The 20530-nt window shown below is 38.8% G+C and overlaps 2 protein-coding genes across 8 annotated transcripts in view; both read right to left on the bottom strand.

The window, feature by feature from the left end:
• Positions 1 to 4289, bottom strand: part of LRRC39 (leucine rich repeat containing 39) — a 28209-nt gene extending 23920 nt beyond the window's left edge. The window contains exon 1 of the mRNA XM_032155271.2: positions 4201 to 4289. The gene's annotated coding sequence lies outside the window, so the exon portion shown is untranslated. The remainder of the gene's footprint in view (positions 1 to 4200) is intronic.
• Positions 4214 to 20530, bottom strand: part of DBT (dihydrolipoamide branched chain transacylase E2) — a 74760-nt gene continuing 58443 nt past the window's right edge. For 3 of the 7 annotated variants that reach the window (XM_058439547.1, XM_058439544.1, XM_032155263.2), the window contains one exon: positions 8548 to 8641. The gene's annotated coding sequence lies outside the window, so the exon portion shown is untranslated. Of the gene's footprint in view, positions 4298 to 5787; positions 5857 to 8547; positions 8642 to 20530 lie in introns of those variants that run through there. The other 4 variants (XR_009213676.1, XM_032155258.2, XM_032155260.2 and 1 more) reach the window with 4 other exon arrangements.

Below are 20530 nucleotides of genomic sequence, written 5' to 3'. Positions count from 1 at the left end.
GAAATTAAAGAAGGCCTAAATAAATGAAGAGACATACATCATATTCATTGATCAAAAGACTCAATCTGTAAAAATGTCAATTATCCCCACATTGAACTATAATCAATCTCAATACAAAATTCATTCGGAGAAGGAGAGGAGCAACCTGACAATCAGTTTCTAATTTTTAATGACAATTCTAAGGATACAAAATAGCCCAGACACTCTTGCCAAAGAAAACTATAGTGGGAGGATTTATTCTACATTCATCGAGATCTCTTTTAAAGCTATAGTACTAGATAATGTTATTGGTGCAATAGACAAACATACCAGTGTACCTGAATAAGGAACCCCAGAAACAGACTCATATACACATAGGCACTGCAGAACATTGTGGAATTTTTTTTTTTTTTTTTAGACAGGGTCTGTTTCTGTTGCCCAGGCTGGAGAGCAGTGGCATGATCTTGGCTCACTACAACCTCCACCTCCTGGGTTCAAGTCATCCTCCCACCTCAGCCTCCCAAGTAGCTGGGACTATAGGCGCACGCCACCACACCTGGCTAATTTATGTATTTTTCTGTAGAGATGGGGTTTTACCATGTTGCCCAGGCTGATCTTGAACTCCTGGGCTCAAGTGATCTGCCTGCCTTGGCCTCCCAAAGTGCTGGGATTACAGGTGTGAGCCACCACACCTGGCCATGGAAATAATTTTTTAAGAGAAATTATATTGGGGCAGTTGAATATCTATATATTACCAAAATTAATTCCATGTGAATTGTAGATCTAAAAGTGAAAGTAGAAAAAATAAAGCATTTAGGTGACAATATAGGACTTACTTACTTTGATGTCCTTAAAGTAGAGAACAGTTTTTAAAGCAGAATACAAAGCATATCCATAAAGGAAAAGATATGCTATATCACAATATAGTTTGAATATATGTTCCCACCAAATCTCATGTTGAACTGTAATCCCCAGCATTGGAGGTGGGGCTAGGTAGGAGGTGATTGGATCATGGAGGAGGATCCCTCATGGTATGGTGCTGTCCTTGAAACAGTGAGCTCTTGGGAGATCTGGTTCTTTAAGTGTGTGGCACCTCCCACTGCTCCCTCTTTTGCTACTGTTCTGGCCTTGTGGGATGCAGGCTTCCCCCTTTGCCTTCCGCCACAATTGAAAGCTCCCTGAGAAGCAGATGCCAGCACCATGCTTCCTGTAAAGCCTGCAGAACTGTGAGCCAATTAAACCTCTTTTCTTTGTAATTTACCCAGTTTCAGGTATTTCTTTGTTGTTTGTTTTGTGGTTTTTTGTTTGTTTTTTGTTTTTTTGAGACAGGCTTACTCTGCCACCAAGGCTGGAGTGTAGTGGCACAATCATGGCTTATGGTAGCCTTGATCTCCTGGGTCCCCTCTGCCTCAGCCTTCAGAATAGCTGGGACTACAGGCAAGAACCAGTGTGCCAGCTTTTTTTTTTTTTTTTTTTTTTTGTAGTGACGGGATGTCTCCACATTCTCCAGGCTGGTCTTGAACTCCTGGGCGCAAGTGATCCTCCTGCACTGGCCTCCAGAAGTGCTAGGATCACAAACATGAGCTGCTGTGCCTGGCCAGGTATTTCTTTATAGCAATGCAAGAACAGCCTAACACAGATTGATAAAGTGGACTACATTACAATTAAGAACCTATTGAAAGACATCACTTAGAAAATAAAAGGAATACCATGTACATTAGTGGGGAAAATATTGGCAATATATATAACCACCAATGGATTACATCTATAATATATAACTCCTTAAAATCAACTGAATAAGGCAACAAAAATACAATTGAAAAGGAAATTTTCAAAAAATAAAATCCAAATGGTAGAAGTTGCCCTGTGGAGAAAAAAAATCCAAATGACCAAAAACATATGAAGTTGTGCTCCACCTTAATAAAAACATAAGATACCAATGAACATCTGTCAGAATGGCTAAAATTCAAAAGGCTGACTATACAAGTGTTGGTGAGAATTTGAGTTACAGAAATCCTCATGAACTCCTGGTATATTGGTGAAATTGTAAATCAGTATGAACTATTTTGAAATACTTATGTACTAATATTGAAGATAAGCACAGCTTACGATCCAGCAATTCCATTCAAAGGTATGTACCTAGAGGAAGGAAACATGAACAAGACTGTTCCCAGCAATGTTTTACAAGATAGTAAAAAAATTAAAGTAAAACAATGTTTTAAAAGCAATAGCTGGACACGGTGGCTCACGCCTGTAATCCCAGCAATTTGGGAGGCTGAGGCTGGTGGATCGCTTGAGGTCAGGAGTTCAAGACCAGCCTGACCAACATGGTGAAACCCCATCTCTACTAAAAAATATATAAAATTAGCCAGGCGTGGTGGCGCATGCCTGTAATCCCAGCTACTTGGGAGGCTGAGGCAGGAGAATCATCTGAACCCGGGAGGCAGAGGTTGCAGTGAGCTGAGATCACACCACTGCACTACAGACCAGGCAACAAGAATGAAATTCTGTCTCAAAAAAAAAAAAAGAGGAATGGCAGTATTCATCCATTGAATTATAAAAATAGCTAGAATTAAGGGGGAAAAACTGTGTGACATTGGAGATATGGTGAAAAGATGAAATTTCTTCTCCCAATTAGCAAAAAGAAAGGAAGTCAGAAATTGTGTTGAGGAAGACACTGTACAAGAAAGCCACAGTCCATATATAAAGCCAACAAAATGTGGCACGATTTTTTATCATTTGTAGAAGTGCAGGAAAGGAGAATCTATTTTAACATTCTTCTTTAGTACAATGAATATGACATTGATACTGAGAAAGAAATGTTGGCTCTGCAGAAAACAGAAATTACATAGTAAAGCCTATGTATTGGTCTTAAACTTTTGAAATAAATCAATCTATAAAAAAGTAAGGAAGACTTATTGAGGGTTACAGAACAGAATATAAATGCCATATATCTTGAAAATATAAAAGTGACAGTACTTTTAACAGAATGTGGGAGAAAGAAATGAGGAAAAGAAGTAAATGATAAGAACACCGATATCCACATCTTCAAAGTGGGGAATCAACAGATACTGTCTGTACCTTATGGAACAAGAAATAAAGATTAAAGTATTTGCTTAAAGTTATTAAGGTAATCAAGAGAGAAGCTAAAAATAGGGATATAACTCTATGGCAGTGTAAGGGAACTTAATCCCCACCTCTCATAATGAAGCTCCACAGATAATGTTTAAAGTTGATTAAAAATAGCATGCAATTGTCTTTGAAAAAGAAAAAAAAAGAGAAATATGGAGATAACCACCGAAAACTAAATTCCAAAATGGTTAAAATGATTACTTCTAGGGAGCAGGACTGGTGATAGAGAGGAATCGGATAGATAATATTGCTTTTCATTATTAACCTCTTCTAAATTATTGATTTTTTTAAACTAATATTATGCAGTATATATGTGTGTGAGACAGACAAAGAAATAGGAGAACTGTATTACAGAAAAAAGTTTAAAATTTCAAAATTGATAAATAATTGGCATAGGCAGGAAATTGTTGAGAGAGTCTGTAAGCAAGGCATGCCGAATTCACTCAGGAACAGAATGCGAGATCTCTTTGCTGTGAAGAAACCTTGGGATACATACACTGGTAATCCAACTTCCTGAGCATATTGCAACCAATTTACAATTTATTGTCTCTGATTTAAGAAAGTTTGAAGTTTTTGCTAAATAACCGAATAAAAATATTTTTAAAATCCCAAGTATCTACATGTATACATGTATTTTAGAAGACATGTAAAACAATGCATCCATTTGCTAATTCATTTCCTCATTTGCCATTAAATGTTGCTCATCCATCAGTTTTCCTATAACGACTAACTTCCCCTAGGGAAACACAAGTCAATAATGATGTATTTCTTCCTCCAGCACAGGATTGTGCTCTCTACTCTGATTATTACCATAATAGAAAAAAAGCACATAGTGTGACAAGTGAGGTAAGCATAGAAAAGAATTACAGAAGAATTGTTTCTTACTTCTGGAGAAATCTATCTTCCAGAGGAGCACAATTATATGAGTGACCATGAACAGCCCACAAAAAAACTTTTAAATTCTATTCCAGTTTGTTTGGACATTCCAACCAATACAGACACAGTACAGGTATCAGCAACAATCTATTTACATGTGAAGAATAAAGGAAAAGTGTTTTTGAAAAATACTTACCATTGTCAAATACTTACCACACATAACCAAAGTTAGTGACTATCAGTTAAGAGTAGATTGCAGGGGGAAATTTTTTTTTCAATGTGGCTCCAAATGATTAAAATCCCCAGTCAGCTGTAACCAAGTGAAATGTAATGTCAGCCTAGTTCTAATTTTAGTTCATGGTCAAAGCTGAGAATAGAAAGAATCACATGAGGCTTCTTTGCGAAGGATCAGCTGATAATGTATGTGAGTGCATTCTGTGGACTGCAAAACTATACTACGGACATTATAAAAGTATCAGGCATAACTATTTCTAAGATCCTGAAAAATAATGCCTATTCAAAGTCCTTCTACTTTTTACAGCTTAATCATTTCACAGAATTTAATGCATCTATTCCATCCAAGCAGAGAAACTTGGAATATGTTGATGTATGCCATAACAAAAATTCTACCCAGTAAACCATGGATCTGCAAATATTTGAACTAAAGACCCAGATGCTTTAGAAAAAGAAAAAATAAAGGTGTGGATAAGCATGAGTAACACAGAAGCCCCGAACTTCTGCTGTAGCTGGGCTTCAAATTAAATTACCTCTCACTTTGATCTCTTCAGCTTTCATAGATAGGACTTAATTCCAGGTTCTTAAAAAATAAACTATATCTTTCTTTTTTTGAATTTACAATATATGCACATGGAACAAAATTCAAAAGCTCAATCTCCACCCTCTCCATCCCCCACCCCTTCCACCATCCCTGCCTCCAGTAGGGAGGTTTTCTTCAAGTTCTCTTCTCTGAAGGCAACCACTATTGCCAGTTCTTTGTGTACCTTTACAAAGATGGTCTGTGAATTTACAAGCTTAAATATGCCTATATCCCTTAAAAGCACACAGATGTGAAGGCATGCACACATACAAAAATGGTAGCATACTATATACATTGTTCTATACTGTCTTTTCTTCACTCAGGATATCTTGGAAACTGTTTCATAGTAGTATATTTAGAGCAGCGTCATTCTTTTTAATGGCTACATAGCAGTTTAGCGTGTAGGTGGATCATAATTTATGTAGTCATTTGGACATCTCAGCAATATTAGTGCTTTAAAAATTTATGCCTGATTATCTCACAGAAATTCTCTAACACTTCTATAATGAATTAAGTTCTAAGAGTTGTGGGACTGCTCAAGATCACAGAAAGAGTAAAGAAGCCATGGCCACAATAGAAACTCTAACTTGCCTGTCCTGAGAGTGTACACCACCCAACACATACAGAGTGCTTGGATGTGTTCATAAGTAAAAATCAAGATCTCACACCTGTAATCCCAGCACTTTGAGTGGCCAAGATGGTAGGATCACTTGAGCCCAGGAGCTGGAGACCAGCCTGAGCAACAGAGTGAGACCTTGTCTCTACCAAAAAAAAAAATTAAAGTAGCCAGGCATGGTGGCCCTGTCTCCATAAAAATAAAATAACATAAATAATAGAATAGAATAGAATAGAATAGAATAGAATAGAATAGAATAGAATAGAACAGAATAGAATAAAACAAAATAAAATAAAATAAAACTAGCCAGGTGTAGTGGTGTGTATATGTAGTCTCAGCTACTTGAGAGACTGAGGTGGGAGGATACCTTGAGCCAGGGAGGTCAAGCTGTGATGGTGCCACTGCACTCCAGCCTGGGCAACAGAGCCTTCCTTGTCTGAAGGAAAAAAAAAAAAAACGAAAGAGAGAGAGAGAGAGAGAGATCCAGGGAGTTTTGTTTCAGTTAAAAAGAACAATATATTGTTACCTTGGAGAAAATTTAGATTTCTTTCTGCCTTTGGCACTACCTACAATTAAATTTTAATTTGACAGTATTTATAGAGAACCCACAAATTTCAAGGCATCTCTCTTCTCCTTCCCTTATCTCCTTTTATTTCCCATCCCCATGGAGTGACTTACACTAAAGAAATGCCAGGGAGGATAGAGAAAGTGAATAGATGCCTGAGCTATTTATGACACAAATTAGCCAGAATTTTGGTGACTTTGCAGGGATGTAGAAAGTGAATGCGAAGAGACAGGCACTACATAATGAATATCTATCTGTCATTTATGACTGTCCAAAATATTTTGAACACCATCCACATTTTTATAATCCCCCACAGCATGAATCTACCTTTCCAAGGTAGAATTTGAAGGGGGAAAAAAAAATCCCAGCCTCGCTTGCTACTGGAATGAGGTATGTGACTAATTTTGTACACTACTAAGGTTCCACTAATTATATACACCAACAAAGGGCTCTGTTGGGTGACTCGTGTCGCTGGTGTCCAGTTTTGCTGGCATGGGTAGCAGCAAAGGCAGTATATTCTGGGGTTTGTTTTGGCTGCAAAAGTTGCCTAACCTCAGCAGATGTAGCTGGTTCTGGGGTCAGCAGCAGCAACTCCTTTACTAGGCAAGTACTGTGATGTAATTCTGGAATTCTGACAAAGGCTACAACATAGATGATTCTTGAGGACATTATGCTAAGTAAGCCAGTTACAAAAGGACAAATAAAAAAAAATGGAGATAGATGGTGGTGATGGTTGCACAATATTATGAATGTGTTTAATACCACTGAACTGTACACTTAAAAATGATCAAGATGGTAAATTTAATGTTACGTGTATTTTATCACACAGAATACACTCTATGTTGTTCTCACAATGGCAAAACCACCAAATGAGGCATTTCTCAGAATGTATCCCCATCATTAAGTGGTGAATGACAGTATTCTGGATATTAATCTCTTATTAGATATAATACTTGCAAATATTTTCTCCTATTCTGTGGGTTGCCTTTTTACTCTCTTAATAGTGTCTTTCGATGCACAAATTTAAAAAATTTTATGATATCCAGTCTATCTTTAAGAGACAGGGTCTCACTCTGTTACCCAGACTGAAGTGCAGTGGCGCAATCATAGCTCACTGTAACCTCAACCCCCCAGCCTCAAGCAATCCTCCCACTTCTGCTTCCCAAAGTCCTGGGATTACAGGCCTGATCCACTTCACCTTTTCTTTTGTGGCCTATGCTTTTGATGTCTTATCCAACAAATCATTGCCAAATCCAATGTTGTGAAGCTTTTCACCTGTTTCCTTCTTAGAGTTTTATAGTTTTGGATCTTAACATTTAGGTCTTTGTTTTGAGTTAATTTTTATACATGGTATTGGGTAAGGGTCTGTCTTAGTCTGCTCAGACTGCTATAAAAAAATTTCAAAATAGGTAGTTTGTTTGTCTGTTTCCCCAACCCCTCCCCCAAGTCCCCGGTAACCAACATATTTTTTACTTCTATGAGTTCAACTTTTTTAGACCCCACATACAAGTGAAATTAAGTGGTATATTTGTGTTTCTGTTCCTGGCTTATTTCATTTAATATAATGTCTTCCACATTTATTCATGTTGTTGCTAGTGACAGGATTTCTTCCTTTTTCAAGGCTGAATAACACTCCATTGTGTACATATGCATTTTCTTTATCCATTCATCTGTTGATGAACACTCAGGTTCATTTCATCTTGGCTAGTGTGAATAATACTGTAATAAGCATCAGGGTGCAGGTATCTGTTTGACATATTGATTTCCTTTATTTTGGATATGTACTTAGTACTGGGATTAATGGAGCCTATAGTCGTTTTTTAATTTTTAATTTTTTTTAGGAACCTCCATACTGTTTTTCACAAGGGCTGTACTAATTTACATTCCCACCAACAATGTGCAAGGGTTTCCTTTTCTCCACATCCTCTCCAACACGTGTTATCTTTTGTCTTTTTGATAACAGTCATTCTAACAGGTGTGAGGTGATATCTCACTGTGATTTTTGATTTGGGGCACTTTTTCATATACCTGTTGGATATTTTTATGTCTTCTTTGGAGAAATGTCTACTCAGATCCTTTGCCAATTTTTAAATTGAGTTCTTTGTTTTCTCATTGCTGAGTTGTTTGAGTTTCTTTTTTTTTTTTTTTAACTCCTTATCGGATGTATGATTTGCAGACAGGTTGTCTCTTCACTCTGCTGATTGTGTCCTTGGCCACGCAAGAGATTTTTAGTTTGATGTAATCCCATTTGTCAATATATGTTTTTGTTGCCTGTGCTTTTGGTTTTGTATCCAAAAAAACCATTGCCCGGATGAATGTCATGGAGCTTTTCTTCTACGGTTTCTTCTAGTAGTTTTACAGTTTTAGGTCTTATATTTAAGTCTTTAATTCATTTGTAGTTTATTTTTTAATGTAGCGTGAAATATTAGTTTTATTCCTCTGTATATGGATATCCAGTTGTCCCAACACCATTGAGTGACGAGAGTGTTCTTTGCTGATTGTGTGTTCTTGGCACTTTTGTCAAAAATCAGTTGACTATTGGCTGGGCATATTGGCTCATACCTGTAATCCAAGCACATTGCCAGGCTGAGATGTGTGGATTGCTTGGAGGTCAGGAGTTTGAAACCAACCTGGGCAACATAGCAAGCCCCTGCCTCTGCAAAAAAAAAAAAAAAAAAACTTTTAATTAGCTGGGCATGATGGGGCACACCTGTAATCTTAGCTACTCAGGAAGGTGAGGCAGGAGGATCCTTTGAGCCCAACAGCTCAAGGCTGCAGTAAGCTATGATAGCATCACTGCACTTCAGCCTGGGTGACAAAGGGAGACCCTGTCTCAAAACAAACAAAAAATCAATTGACGATAAATGTATGAATTTATTTCTGGGCTCTCTATTCTGTTCCATTGGTCTGTGTCTGTTTTTATGCCAGTACCATACTGTTTTACTTATTTGTATTTTTAGAGACAGGGCCTCACTATGTTGCCCAGGCTGGCATTGAACTCCTGGGCTCCAGCAATCCTCCTGCCTTAGCCTCCCTAGTAGCTGGGACTATAGGACTGTGCCTCTGCACCTGGCTATCATGCTGTTTTCTTGCAGCCTTTTTTGAGGCAGGATCTCACTGTGTTGCTCAGGCTAGAGTGCAGTGGTACAATCAGAACTCTTTGCAGCCTCGACCTCCCAGGCCCAAGCAATCCTCCCACCTCAGTCTCCTGAGTACCTGGGGCCACAGGCACACACCACCATATCCAGCATTTAAAAATTTTTTTGCAGAGACAGGTTCTGCCTGTGTTGCCCAGGCTGGTCTTGAATTTCTGGGCTCAAGCAATCCTTCTGCCTCAGCCTCCCAAAGTGTTGTGATTATAGGCGTGGGTCACTGTGTCCAGCCTTATCGTGCTGTTTTGATTACTGTAGCAGTGTGGCATATTTTGAAGTCAGGTAGTGTCAACACCCCAGCTTTGTTCTTTTTGCTCAAGATTGCTTTGGCTATTTGAAGTCTTTTGTGGAACTTTAGGATTGTTTATTCTATTTCTGTGAAAACAGTCATTAGGATTTTGATACAGATTTCATTCTATCTGTAGTATGGACACTTTAACAATATTAATTCTTCCAATCTATGAACGTGGGATATATTTTCATTTATTTATGTCTTCAATTTTTTTCATCAATGTTTTATAGTTTGCAGTGGACAGATCTTTCACCTCTAGTTGAATTTATTTCTAAGTATTTTTTTTCTTTCTAGCTATTGTAAAATATTTTTTATTTCCTTTTTGGATAGTTTGTTGTTAGTGTATAGAAAAACAATGATTTTTGTATGTTAATTTTATATCCTGCAACTTTACTGACTTTGTTTATTAGTCCTGTTTTTTTTCGGTGGAGTCTTTAGAGTTTTTTTTTTAATATATAAGATCATGTCATCTGTAAACAGGGACAATTTAACGTTTTCCTTTTGGATTTGTATGCCTTTTCTTTCTTTATCTTGCCTAATTGCTCTGGCTAAAACTTAACAGTACTATATTGAGTAGAAGTGACAGGTGTGGGCATCTGATATGGTTTGGCTGTGTCCCCACCCAAATCTCATATCAAATTGTAATTCGAATTGTAATCCCCACATGTCAAGGGATGGACTTGGAGGGAGGTGATTGGATCATGGGGGCGGTTTCCCCCATGCTGTTCTTGTGATAGTGAGTTCTCACAAGATACGGTTGTTTGATAAGTGTCTGGTGCTTCCCTCTTCTTGCCCTCTCTCTTGCCTGCTGCCATGTAAGACAAGCTTTGCTTCCCCTTTGTCTTCTGCTATGATTGTAAGTTTCCTGAGGCCTCTCCAGTCATGCAGAACTGTGAGTCAATTAAGCCTCTTTTGGTAGTATCTTTATAGCAGTGAGAGAACAAATTAATACAGCATCCTTGTCTTGTTCCTGATCTTACAGAAAAAGCTTTCAACTTTTCACCATTGAGTATAATGTTGGCTGTGGGTTTGTCACATCTGGTCTTTCTTGTGTTGAGCTATATTCCTTCTATACCTAATTTGCTCAGTTTTTTAAATGAAAGGATGCTGAATTGTGTCAAATGCTTTTTTTTTACATCTATTGAAATGATCAAATGGTTTGTGTCTTTTAGTCTGTTAACGTGGTGTATTGCATTTATAGATTTGTGTATGTTGATCCATCCTTACATCTGAGATAGAATGGGTAATTCCTTTTTTTTGAGACAGAGTCTCACTCTTGTAACCCAGGCTGGAGTGCAGTGGTGTGATCACGCACCGCAACCTCCACCTCCTGGGCTCAAGTGGTCCTCTGACCTCAGCCTCCTGAGTAGCTGGGACTATAGGCATGCACCACCATGCCCAGCTATTTTTTTTTTTTATTTTTGATAGAGTTGGAGTTTCACTATGTTGCCTAGGCTGGTCTCAAACTCCTGAGCTTAAGCAGTCCACCAGCCTCAGCCTCCAAAATGCTGGGATTACAGGCATAAGCCACTGCACCCAGCCGAGACTGGACAATTTCTAAATGACAGAATTTATTGCTCATAGTTCTGGAGGCTGGGAAGTCCAAGATCAAGGCAGCAGCAGATTTGGTGTTTGGCGAGGGTGTATTCCTCATAGGTAGTACTTTCTCCCTGTATCCTCACAGGTGAAAAAAGCTCCTTCAGGGCCTCTTTTATAAGGGCATTAATCCCATTTATAAAGGCAATGTCCTTATGATCTAATTATCTCCCAAAAGCCCCACTTCTTAATACCATCACCTTGGGGATTAGGTTTCAATGTATGAATTAATGGGGGGGACACAACATTCAGACCATAGCAGGGTCCAACTTCATTCTTTTGTATTCTTCATTCTAGTGTTCCCAGCACCACTTGCTGAAAAGACTGTTCTTTCCCCTTTCACAACAGTGTGAATTGTCTTGGCACCCTTGTCAGAAAAACATTTGACCATATATGTGAGGGTTTATTTCCGGGCCTCTATTCTATTCCATTGGTCTTTATGTCTGTCTTCATGCCAGTCCTACACTGTTGTGAACACCAATACTCCTTTATGTGGAAATCTTCCAGGTAAGGTTGGGTGGATGGATGTGTGTGTGTCGGTGTGTCTATGCAAGGAAAACTCTTAAATAACAGACTGTACACTTGCCAAATGTTAATGGGTCATTCTTCTCTATATTTTGAGATTTATATTAGAAAGTTATGGCTACATCCTAACTTGCACCACTTGGTCTCACAAAACAGAGACTATTTTGGAGGAGAGGTGGGAAATGTTGGTGGACACCAAATGTCTTTCCCCTGGACCTTAAACTCTGATTCCAGTCAGTCTCATATGACTTCTGCTGCATTTCCCCACAGTTTCAGTCTTTTTTTTGAGACAGAGTCTTGCTCTGTTGCCCAGGCTGGAGTGCAGTGGCGTGATCTGGGCTCACTGCAACCTTCACCTCCTGGGTTCAAGCAATTCTCCTGCCTCAGCCTCCCAAGTAGCTGGGACTACAGGCACCCACCACCATGCCCAGCTAATTTTTGTATTTTTTAGTAGAGATGGGGTTTCACTATGTTGGCCAGGCTGGTCTCAAACTCCTGACCTCAGGTGATCCGCCCACCTCAGCCTCCCAAAGTGCTGGGATTACAGGCATGAGCCCGGCCCACAGTTTCAATCTTTGAATATCTTAAATATTTAAGTTACTAAAATAGCTAAGAAAAATTGTTCATTTTAAGTGCTAATTATTCTCTTTTCTTTTTTCTATTATTAAATATGTACTTTATGAATAAAAAGTTAATGTTTTTAACTAGGAATTAAAATGTACTTCTGGTTTTTAGGCTTGTTTTGTGCCAGTTGTCATTTTTCATACACACACACACACACACACACACACACACACACATGCATACACCCCACCATCAACACCACCACCACCGTTTCTGTAAACCAATCAACAGTGGAGACACTAGAGACTATTATATGAAAACCATTTATTCTATAGCCTACTGGGAATTGGCCAGAAGTTAGAAGGACATTGGAAATGACTTTTAAATCTTCATTTGAGAAAAAGCATACCATGAGTCTAAATAACCAATTTCATTTAGCAAACAAAATACGACTGAACAAAACACAATTTCTCTGATGAATGAAGTGGTTACCATAGTTTTTCCCATTGTGTAAAGATAGTTCTCATATGAAATATATCACCTAAGCAGTAGTAATCAGAATATTATGCAAACTTATTGGGGGTAATTTAAACCCCAAATCAGAAGAATAGAATAAAAGACATAAAAGTCTTTCTTCAAAAGAAAAACAAAACAAAACAAAAAACAATACCCCTTCAGTGTCAAATGATACAGAAATGGCACTGGTTTCCTGTATGTTGACTGAGATACTTTTTACTGCATAGCAAATTAAAAAGATATGCTCATTCCACTTTTATTTTTATGCACTACTTTTAGTTCTGCAGAAATAAAAGCTATACTGAATTTAAAACTTTTTACACACATAATCCTGTGCAAATTACGTAATACTTTGTTTGTAGGATATTAACCCAACTTTCTAATATAGTTTGTATATGTTTCTTTCTGTTTGTTTGAGACAAAGTCTCACTCTGTCACCCAGGCTGGAGTGCAGTGGTGCAATCACAGCTCACTGCAGCTTCGACCTCCTGGGCACAGGCGATCTCACCTCAGCTTCCTGGGTAGCTGGAACACAGGCGTGCACCACCATGCCCGGCTAACTTTTTGTATTTTTTTTTTTTTTTTGTAGAGACGAGGTTTTACCATGTTGCCCACATGGGATATTTTGTATACATTTCAAAAGGCAACTACAAAAATTGGTTTTTCATATTTCTACAAATATTGTACAGAATGTTTAATATCTTGTAAATGTGGAAGCTGTGACAAATTTTTGTATTTAGAAAGTATGACAATCCGAAAATCAACATTTTACAGAAGTGACACCATTCTGTTGAAACTGGAGTATACTGCCCTTATATATCATTATTTCTAATATACACCCAATTATTTGAGAAATTAGTGCACTAAAGGACAGTGGTGGTTTTTAAAAATGATTTCTTCACTGTGGCAAGTTTGTCCTCCTCTGTCCAAAGCAACAATTGAACCAACAGGCCCTTCTAATCTTATGCCAGCAACACAATGGGATCAAGGTCAGGTTCTTGTGCAATTTGTGAAACCTTTGGTTTGCACAGTTGTTAGCACAGTGGCTCAGCTCATCAGTTCTGAGCATTTGAATATCAAATGTTTCAAACTGTTAGTCCTGTTCTGATTTATATTCATCCCTGCCATTCCTATTAACTTAATTACACCTGCCCACAACTTAATTTACTTGCCTTTGTTACTACAGTTTGAACTCCAGCTACATTTTTCTAAGAAATTAAATTGCTAGGATTTATAGCTGACTGCACTCTTAGAACAGCTCTACAGACTTTATGGTCTTTTGGACTTTGCTTTTTAGCACATTTGGGGAACTATTATGAAGTTTTCTTGCAGCGCACTTGAAGTTAAATAGCTTTTTCCAAGTTTAATACAGTTTGATGGCTCTTCTCAGGGTGTAGACGGGTGGGGGCACTTGCGTTGCCCGTTGGAGGAGACTCTGCCTTCTGCTCAGTCAAAAATCAGTGTGAATCCCTTTGACTGTTCCATCTTTCCCCATATCAAACCTAAATTCTTGATCTTCCACCTCTTCTCATTTCTGCTGTCCTATCTCTTGTTAAGACTCACAACAGCTGTTCCCCATGCTTTGTGTGGTAACATTCCACATGGTACTCCATAAAAGCCTGATATAGATGACCTCTCTATATCAGAACTGCAATTATTCTTGTCATGCTTCAGTTGTTTCTGTGGCTCTCCTCTGGACTGTCTCCAAATTCTTCTGCTCAGTTTCAGCAGGCTGGCCTGGAGTTCTCTCACAGGGTCCGGCTAGCACAGTAATTTGCTTGTGGTTAAAAGCCTTTGTGCTCTGTACTGAGACTGCCACATAATGAATTTTCATTTCCATTTTATTCTGAACTTGCAAACATCCGAGATTCGTGCTGTCTTCAGTGTTTAAATGGTAACGCCTTTTGTAAAATAAAGGAGACTGCAGGCCAGGCACGGTGGCTCATTCCTGTAATCCCAAGGCTTTGTGAGGTGGAGGCAGGCAGATCACTTGAGGCCAGGAGTTCAAGACCAGCCTGGCCAACATGGCAAAACCCTATCTCTGCTAAAAATAGAAAAATTAGCCAGGTGTGATGGTGCATGCCTGTAATCTCAGCTACTCGGGAGTCTGAGGAATGAGAATTGTTCGAACCCAGGAGATGGGGGTTGCAGTGAGCAGAGCCAAGATCGCGCCACTGCACTCTAGTCAGGGTGACAGAGTGAGACTCCACCTCAAAAATTAAAAAAAAAAAAAGCCTGTGGTTATTTTGATGGGATAGCAAGGATAACATGAACCATGTAAGGTTTGGCATAAATAGTTCATAGTTGACCTGGTCTGTCTGACTGTCTGAGATGTCACTGAGTCATCGGATGACCTTGAGATGCTAAAGCATTGGAATGAATGTCTATAGATCAGGACAGAGATGGGTTCAGAGAACTATTAAGGAGACATCTGGGTGGGAGTTGTGGCCAACACTGATTACAGGTGAGCACTGGGGAAAAAAACCAGGATTGCAAGGAGTTAAAGATCACCTATTCAAGAAGTTTGGCAGAAGGAGCAAGACAGGAAATTTATTCATTTAGTGGCAGTCAGAGGTAACAATATAAGAAAAGCATTCTAAGTCTTCTTTTAGGCAAACTGAAACTTGCAATTAGAGAAGAAGGGAGTTCTTTGTTTTTTGTTTGTTTTAGGGGCTATTTAAAAAATAAGAACAGTTCTGTCTTATTAGTTAAGGCAGCACTATCCAATAGAATTTTCTGTGGTGATGGAAATAGTCTACATCTGTGCTATCCAGTATGGCGCTATAAGCCACATGTAGCTATTTAAATTTAAATTTAAATTAATTAGTGTGGCTACTGAGCAATTGAAATGTGGCCAGTATATCTGAGTTGAATTTTGATTAAAAATAAAATTTAAATTTAAATAGCTACATGTGGCTAGAGGCTACCACATTAGACGGCTCAGAGTTCGAGTTTTACTAACTAGACTAGCAGATTAATCTCAAAATATTAATGTCTTAAAACAATAAAAGTATATTATTCAACTGTATCACATCCAAACCAATTGGTGCTAGGGTGTAGGGAGGGGAGCATTCTGTTCTGTCCAGTCATTTGGAACACTGGCTCCTCCTATCTTGTGTGGTGCCATCTTCAACCTTGAAGGGTGCATGTTGGAGGGGAAGAGATAGAATATGAAGAATCTCTTCAGAAGTGTTATGGGCCATGTCTGGAAATGGCCTACATTACTTCAACCCATATACCTGTATTCTAATAGTTACAAATAAATGACATGGCCCTACCTAACTGCAGGCTGAAAGGAACGAGGTTTATGGACACATAACATTACCCTGCCACAATGAAATCTGTAGAGTTCTAGGATCAGTCTCTAATACCTCCTCCATAAGGAAATGGAAATAAATTTTAATCAGTGTGCTAAGGGAGTAAATCTGGTACAGTTCTGGATGTGAGGAAGAGACTGAAGGATCAAAGTGGGGCAATGGGGGTTCAACATGGGGCAGGGATCAGGAGGAAGAGATGAAATAAATAATAGAGGGCAGAAAAAAGTTGGTATTTGCTGATGGAGAACCACTTCTCGGAAAGAGAAACAAAAAGAAAGTGTGAGAATAGAAATTTTGAGGTGAAAAGGAGAGAAATTCAAGGTTCTTAGATTGAATCATGTTGTCTGCTCTGAGGTTATTTGCTTATTATGACAAGCCTGGGAAGATGTTTGGGTAGGTGCTTAAAATTAGAAGAAAAGACCCGAACAGGTACTGTAAAGAGTGCCTTGGGCATGCGCTGTAGAATTTGGAAGGCATTTGTTGCAGACTAATCTGGTAATCCAGATATTTCACAGAAAGTGTCATGTAAATTCAAATATGTATCTTCTTTTTCTCTTGATAAATATCCCTATGGTAAGCCATGGAGTTCTGTTAATCTTCTGTTTGACCAAATAACTAGGCTTGGAAATTTTAACTTAACTTTTTACCTTTTACCATAATTAAGGTGCAAGTATAAGAGTAGAGGCTGGGCGCGGTGGCTCACGCTTGTAATCCCAGCACTTTGGGAGGCCGAGGCGGGCGGATCACGAGGTCAGGAGATCGAGACCACGGTGAAACCCCGTCTCTACTAAAAATACAAAAAATTAGCTGGGCGTGGTGGCGGGCGCCTGTAGTCCCAGCTACTCGGAGAGGCTGAGGCAGGAGAATGGCGTGAACCCGGGAGGCGGAGCTTGCAGTGAGCCGAGACTGCGCCACTGCACTCCAGCCTGGGTGACAGAGCGAGACTCTGTCTAAAAAAAAAAAAAAAAAAAAGAGTAGAGCATTAAAGCTAGTGAGTATATTAACATGCAAACATTTTAAGAAAAATCAGACGAATAGAGAATACTGAAGTTAGTAATTCACATTTTGACAGCATCAGTTGAACTGTCAACATAACATGAAGTTTGAGAGTAGAATTATTTCTCAAATTAACATTGAACTTAAACCGGGAAGAATATACAAATGTTTTTTGTTGGAGAAATTATAAAATCTTGGAATTGCAACAAACAGCCTCACAGTTTAATAGTATCTTGTGTATTTGCCTTCCACTCCCTACTCTACTGCCACCTCAGCTTCCTCTTTACCCATGTCATTAAAGAACTCTTAGAAAAATTCATAATTTAACATGAACTGAGGTGGGATGGGGTGGGAAGGCAATGCCTTACTTTACATAGTTGACTTCCTTTTTAATCTGCCCATAAAAAAATTCTCCCAGATTCCCATTCTCGATCCACGTAGTTGAATGAGGATGGCTGACTCCTAGGTTCCAAAGGTGACTAAGACTCAAGTGTGGACAGAGTATTCTATTCTCCTGCCCACATTGACGGGCACATGAACCAAGAAAGACAAAAGCTCTCCTGGGGGTGTGTGTGTGTATATGTGTGTGTGTGTGTATGTGTGTATATATATACACACATACACACACACATATACACACGTATATGTATATATATGTATATATACGTGTGTATATATGTATAGATACATATATACATATATACATATTATAATTCTATGTATACCTATTCTATGTATACATATATATTCTATGTATACCTATTCTATGTATACATATATATTCTATGTATACATATTCTATGTATACATATATATTCTGTGTATATATACATATATACACACACATATCTACATATATGTATATATACATATCTTTATATATACATATATACATATATGTGTGTGTATATATATACACACACACACACATACAGAGAGAGAGAGAGAGTCTTGCTCTGTTGCCCAGGCTGGAGTGCAATGGCACAGTCTCAGCTCACGGCAGCCTTTGCCCCCCAGATGCAAGTGATCTTGCCACCTCAGCCTCCTGAGTAGGTGGCACACAGGTGCATGTCACTTCATCGGCCTAATTTTTTTCTTTTTGGTGTTTTTTGTTTTTCTTTGGTAGAGATGGGGTCACCCAGGCTGGTCTCAAACTCTGGACTCAAGAGGCCCACCCATTTAGGCCTCCCAAAGTGCTGGGATTATAGGCATGAGCCACTGTGTCTGGCCTCTCCTGGTGATTATGACTGGAAACAATGTGGGTTCACACACATGATCCAATCTCAAGAAAAGACAGTGTAGAGGCAAGGGGGCAAAACCACCATTAAGAACTGATTGGGAATATAGCTCAACTCTAAAAGCACTGCTCTTCTCTAGGTTATTGGCACAGACCCACTTCCAGTGATAGCTTTAATTATTGGCTAAAGCTCTTGCTGTGAGGGCAAAAACTTCATCTATCTAATTCACCTTTATCCATAATCTCTACCCTGGAGCCTGGAACTGAATATACAATTAATAAATAAGTGCAGAATGAACTAACTAATCACAGCCTGAATTTTACAAATGTCTTTGAAGACTTCACGGAAACTTTGTATTCTTGGTACTGTAGGGCAGTGCTGAGCCCTGTCATTTCTTTCTTAAACTATAGTTTACTTAGAAATCAGCAAGGAAATCCATCAAGTGATTTTGGGGATCCACTTTGAGTGGGAAGCCATGAGAAATGCCCAAACAAGCCAGTGGGCTTTCCAGACTAAGAGCTATCACTTTCACTCTTTCTACATAATCACTTCTTACATAGGTTTCAACATAAGGTACATTTTGATCTCTAAAATATAAATTCATACCAATTTTGGCTTCCATCCTCAGACTTCCTTTCCTGTTGTACTTCTTTTTCAAATATCAGAGGAATGCTCTACATAATGAACAGAGCCTTGATTTTCTTGTTGATCACTCACAGCAGTAATTTTGGCTTCTCCCCCATGTACATATACCTTCTAATCTCCAGACATGTTAGTAAAGCACTTGAATTTTCTGGCTTTTCCACTTTAATTCCAACCTCTAAGAGTACAGCAAGAGCCTTTTCCTCCTCCCAAACACTCATCCCTTGCTTTGTAGAGCCTCATGGACCAGCACTGCTACTAAGGCTGCGCTCCTGCCCCTTAGGCCCCCTTCAGGGAATCCTGCTATCCTAAGGGCCGTGCACACTGTAGGGAACAAATCCTTTGCTGAATTCTCAATGGATGAGACAAAAGAGAAGATGGTAATGCCCAAGGGTTGGAATAGAACCAGACAACTTAAGGGTTATTTGGGAATAGAGTATCTGGAGCCACTGATGCTGGACCTACATACTTACTTATTTCAGAACTCCCTTCTCCTGGTTTTTCTATCCTTTAAGTGAGGAGGACATTTTTACTGATCATGTCATTATTCATTTAAAACTCAATAAATGCCTATCAATAGATAATTGGTTAAATTATGGGACATTCATCTTCTGATCCTTCCAGATAAGATCAGTAACCTTTACTGGATGGCTCATAGTATCTGGGTTATTACCTACCAAGAATAGTGTTTTTTGCAGTTATTTAATATCTGTCTCCTTACTAGACTGTAAGCCCAATCAAGGGAGCATGAAGGTGGCTATTGTATGCTTAGAACCATGATTGGTATGGTAGATGTTTAATGTTTGAATGTATAATAAATGCATACAATGGAATACTATGCAGGCATGCATTTATTTATTTATTTATTTATTTATTTATTTATTTTGAGACAGAGTCTCGCTCTGCCACCAGGCTGGCATGCAGTGGCGTGATCTCGGCTCACTGCAACCTCTGCCTCTGGGTTCAAGCAATTCTCCTGCCTCAGCCTCCTGAGTAGGTGGACTACAGGCGCCTGCCACCATGCCTGGCTGATTTTTGTATTTTCAATAGAGATGAGGTTTCACCATATTGGCCAGGCTGGTCTCAAACTCCTGACCTTGTGATCACCCACCTTGGCCTCCCAAAGTGGTAGGATTACAGGCGTGAGCCACCACACCCAGCCTATGCAGCCATTTAAAGCATGACAATGTGGAATTGTTTATTGACGTGTAAGGTTACCCATAATATAATGTTAGATTTTAAAAATCAAACAATAAAATAGTAGATATACTATGATCATGTTTTAACAAAAAAGAATAGCCATATATACAGATACATACATCAAAATGTTAATAGTGGTAAGATTATGAGTGACTTTTTATTTATTGGTTAACTCTTTGTATTACCTGAAATTTTACATTAACAGCATTTATTTGACCTATTTTTTTTTTTTTTAATTTTATTTTTTAGAGACCAGGTCTCACTCTGTCATCCATACTGGAGGATAGTGGCACAATGACAGCCCACTACAGCTTTGAACTCCTGGGCTCAATTGATCCTCCTGTCTCAGCTTCCTAAGTAGCTGGGACTATAGGTGCACACCACTACACTTGGCTTTTTGGTTTCTTTTTTTTTTTTTTTTTTGAGACAAAGTGTTGCTCTGTCACCCAGGCTGGAGTGCAGTGGTGTGATCTCTGCTCACTGTAACCTCCACCTCTTGGGCTCAAG

The sequence above is a fragment of the Hylobates moloch genome, unplaced genomic scaffold (genome assembly GCF_009828535.3).
Source record: "Hylobates moloch isolate HMO894 unplaced genomic scaffold, HMol_V3 SCAFFOLD_5, whole genome shotgun sequence".
Lineage (NCBI taxonomy): Eukaryota > Metazoa > Chordata > Mammalia > Primates > Hylobatidae > Hylobates > Hylobates moloch.
The sequence above is the reverse complement of the archived record's forward strand: the minus strand, read 5'-3'. Positions and strand labels throughout refer to the sequence as shown.